The following is a 4,921-nucleotide window of genomic DNA, read 5'->3' on the forward strand; positions in this document are numbered from 1 at the left end:
ATAGATGCTAATCACGAGTTTGAAACTACTATATTTTTCAAGAATATTTACTCACAAAATTTAAACTTAATAAATTAGTTTTGACAATCCAATTAAACCTCTTATATATATATATATGCTCTACAACCCGCTGTAGTATAAATATTTTAAAAATATTATTCTATTATTTACTTATTTATTATTATAAATTAAATATTATAAAATAACAGATTATTATAACATTGAGGGAAAAATAAGAATCCCCGAAATGAAAACATATATATATTGAAAAATTTCATCTTTATTCCTTTTACTGTGGCTTAATTTCAAGCATCTAGCATGGTTGTTGTTGTACTATGTTAGTGTAGGGAGTTGCGAATTTAGGGTGCTGGACTCTCGAAATGCAAAATTATTATTTAAGTCTTTAAATTTTTAAAAATTTTAAATTAGTAAAGATAAAATTATACTTTAATCTCTTATATTATATTTATAAATGTGATAACTTTTTAAATTTAATTTCCTTCTATAGAATTTATGTATTGTTATTTTAAATCCCATCCATTTAATTAGCTTAATAAAATCAATTACATTTTGAATTAACTATAAATTTACATTCTATTAAATCTCTATCCAAAACTATTTTCATTAATATGGTACTAATACAAATTTTGCATTTTATTTTTTTAATGCACGTAACTTTTGCTTTTGTCTTGTAATATAAATAATTATAGGCCTATTTTAATTACTTTATGTTAGGATCGACGTGATTAAGTAACAAGTAAAAAAATAGCGGAATAAATTGAGAAATTGAACAAACAAATTTAATGTGGAAAAACTCTTCCAAAGAGGATAAAAAAATTACGGGCAAAGATAATTTTATTATAATGGCAAAAGAATGAAGAGTACAAAAGATGGAGATAAAAAAAAGTAAGCCCAAAAACTCGAAAACAAAGAACGCTCAAAACGTAAACACAAAATTCTCTAATGTGTTATGAGTTTTAATCTCTAATGAGTTCTAGTCACACAACTCTAACACTTTACTCAATAATTTTGATTTTTTCATATTTATTTTACAATTTAATTTAGAATTTGTGGTTATCTTTTATCTCGATTTTTAGAAGTACTTTTCATACGGTTTTTCTTCTTTTGATTTCAAAAGTTGGAATTTGATACTAATCTTTACGCCATCTTTGTGCTTGGATGACTAGGGAACATGTTGTAACTTCACACAAACATCTTTGCGGTTGGAAACATGTGTTAAAGAATATGAAAATCTTATCCTTTTTCTATGCACCGTGGGATCCTCCAACTTCGGGGTCGATCCACAAGCCTTCTAACCTTCGTTGTGACTCGACCAATTCCACTATTGGAATCCAAAGAATGCAAATCAACCACAAATTTCACCGACGACCGAGTTAAAGAATGTCTCTAGCTTTTGAAACCCGTTAACGCAATTAAAATTTTTCTCTTCTAGAAAGGAATAAACACACAGTGATGTTGTGTTAACAAAGAAAGGAATCATAACATTACCTTGATTGCCAATCTTAATTAGTGGATGCATTAAAACAAATTGTATCCATTAAAAAATGGAAACAACAATTAGTGGATGATTATATACACGTAACCTATCTTAGTTACTTTACTCAATACTTTTAACTCCTATAAGATTTTTAAAATTAATCAACATTTTTATAATATTAATATACTAAAATGTTCACATTTAAATTTAGTATTTTATACCTTTTCTTATCCAACCAATCTTTAAAAAAATCTCAAAATTAAGTTACAACCTCAACTAACGCCCCTTTACCAGCAGCAGATTTAAGGGGCTGGCAGGACCCGGCTCCCCTAAAATGTAAAATTTTTATTTAGTCCCTTAAATTTTTTAAAAATTTTAAATTAGTAAAGTTAAAATTGCACTTTGGTCCTCCCTAAAATTATACAAATTGATTTAATCCTTTAAAAATATAAAGATATAGACTATAAAAATTAAAATTTTATTCGTCCCCCTAAAAATTTATTCTGGCTTCACCCCTGCTGGCCTTTACAATATTTTTTACTTCCACCTGCCTGGGCTTTTATTACTTATATAGTGAGTGTTGAATTAAAAATTTTATAATAATTTGTTTTATTTTAATAACATAAAAACCAAAAATAACACAGACACAAATATATCACATAAAATAATGTGAGCACAACACGAATTTAAAATATATTAGAATGAGCAAGAAAATATAATATTTTAGCAAAAAAAATGATCCCTAACCAAATAAAAACTACAATTTCTATTTGTTATTAAAAAAGAATTTCAGTAACTTTTTTTCCATCTCATTAGCACATAATTTTGATAAATTTTTCCCTTAATCTTGAACTCTGAACCCCGAACCATGAACCTTGACTCTAAACCCTAAATTTAGAGATCGATGTTTGAGATTAAGGGTTTGGTGTTTAGAATTTTAGGGTTTATAATTCATGAGTTAAAGTTTAGGGTTTGAGGTTCAAGGTCCAACTTTAGGGTTTAATATTGGGACTTGAACTTTAGGGTTTTCAGACTAACTTTGACAAAAAAAAGTTCAAACCCCAATGTGAAAAAATTTACCAAAATGACGCCGTCTGTGAGAATCGAACCCACGACCACGTGGTTAAAAGCCACGCGCTCTACCAGCTGAGCTAAGACAGCTATTCAATAGACTTGCAGTCTGGTTGCTTGCAATTTTAGCAATTAGATATATATTAATACTCTCTTCTATATCACATATTTGTTTAAAATTTTTTGAAATTTGATAAGTGAGAATAAAGGTTGATCATTTATCGTTGCCATTGACATTCTAATTAATGCGAAACATGTTATTTAGATTTCCCCTTCGATGTAAAATACACACATCGTTGACTTTGATGATTACATACATACATACAAAATGATGATGAAGAAGAAGAAGCAGCTTGTTTAAACTATTTGGGCGACCCCAAGTTGTGATTTTGATATTTATTGAGAAAAGAAAGTGATTTTTTATGCTAAAAATGGAAGGGGATTGTACTTGCTTTTAGGCGGGAACACATCATAAAGACAATGAGGATTCATTTGAGCGTAATAATTTCATATTGATCGAAGGCATAATAGAATGGGTCCCATGGTGCACATCATTCACGACATGATGCCGATCTTGTTAATAATAACTTGCCACGTCATGCTAGCTGACAAGAAGGCTTATCTTATAAATACCCTTCCAATGATGAAGAAAGGATCGACCTTTTGAGCTTTTAAAGTTACTCTAAGCTATTACCTTCTCTGTCAACTATCAGCCTATCCTCTTATTTTTTCGGCTCTCTCCCACTTTTGGTGAACCGACCACCACAACAACCCCACTTACTCTCCTCACTTGTTGTACAATGTATCAATAATTTATGTGTTTCTAATTTTAGTCCTTCAACTTGCTTATTAGTCCCCAATCAAGATCATACATACCCAATTGGAACTAAAAAAAAGACATAATAAAACCAATATCAATAGGTTAAAATGACATAAAAATACACTTCTAATAAACTAGATTCAACTAAGATCAATTGGTCTAATATTCCCTAACTAATATCTCTAACATTCCTGACATTTTTCGAGAAGTGAATAATGTCAATTCAAATTGATACGTGTTCAATATTTTTAAAATAAATAAAATAGAACTATTAATATTAGTAGAGAAAGTAATTGGGTATAGTAGAGAAGAAAAAAACTTTTGAATTAGGAAAATTAACCTAAGGAGTTGACCCAATCTGAATTCATGAAATTGGTGGTTGAAATTTCTTGACCCAATCTGGTGAGACATTTAAGTACGTTATTACTTAAAAAGGGACACCAGTATGATTGAACAAAAAATGGAGGGACCCTTGCCATCAATTTGTCCATGAATCCACCTAAAGAGTGATAATGGAGTTGGTGGAAAAATGTTAAAACATTCCCTTTGTTTAACTTTAAATAATTGTCTTCTCTGCTATTTTGGGAATTAGAAATTACGGCTGAAAGTGAAGCAGCTTGTATAAACCATTTGAGGGACCCAATTTGTGATTTTGATATTTATTGAAAAAAGATGATTTTTTTTATGTCATAATTGTACATAGTTGCATATGTATATAAGTATGTTTGACTAGAATTATCTTCTTATTTAATTAATTACTAAAAATGTATTTCTTTCTTAAATTTTGTTAGGTATATATATACATATGAATCTGGTTGAGAAGAATGCTAAATGGGTTGTTAAAATAGGTGCTTCCAAACATTTTTTTGTCAACAAAAAAATGTTTACCGAGTTTGAAAGTGTAGCTGAAGGTAAATAAGTCCATATGGGTAATTCTAACAATTCAGAAGTACTTGATAAAAAAAATCTTAATCTTACTTAAATTTACTTCTGGCAAAATATTAGCATTTATTAATGTTCTTTATGCACTTCTCCTGCGTAGAAATTTGATCAGTGGTGGATTACTGATTTAGTCTTTGAATCCGATAAACTGGTATTTTCCCGTAATGGAGATTATGTTAAGAAAGGTTATCTGAATGGATGTTTATTTGTGATTTAGACTATGTTTAATGATAATCACAAAGTCACCATTTTTGCTTAAATTGTTGAATTCCTTGATATGTGACATGCTAGATTAGGTTACGTGAATATTTATTCTCTAAAAGAGCTCATAAAATTAATTTACTCCTTAATCTAGATAGTAGCTTTAATAAATGTGAAATTTGTATTGAAGCCAAGCATGCTAAACCTTCCTTAAAAACTCTTATAGATAGGAAGACTAAACTTTTAAAGTTAGTTCAAACTGATCTAGCAGACTTTAAAAGCATAGAAAGTAAAACCAATTGGATCCAAATCTAGTGGTCTGATCAGTTTAACCACTGGTCCAATTGTTAGAATACTGTATGCGACACTCTAAGAGTACGTTTGGCTCA

General features: G+C 29.3%; 1 non-coding gene across 1 annotated transcript; it reads right to left on the minus strand.

The window, feature by feature from the left end:
* Positions 1-2,586: 2,586 nt before the first annotated feature.
* Positions 2,587-2,659, minus strand: TRNAK-UUU (transfer RNA lysine (anticodon UUU)). Its single transcript has one exon. It is a non-coding gene; the product is annotated as a tRNA-Lys (tRNA).
* Between the last annotated feature and the right edge of the window lie 2,262 nt (positions 2,660-4,921).

This window comes from Gossypium arboreum, chromosome 4 (assembly GCF_025698485.1).
Source record: "Gossypium arboreum isolate Shixiya-1 chromosome 4, ASM2569848v2, whole genome shotgun sequence".
In the NCBI taxonomy this organism is placed as follows: Eukaryota; Viridiplantae; Streptophyta; class Magnoliopsida; order Malvales; family Malvaceae; genus Gossypium; species Gossypium arboreum.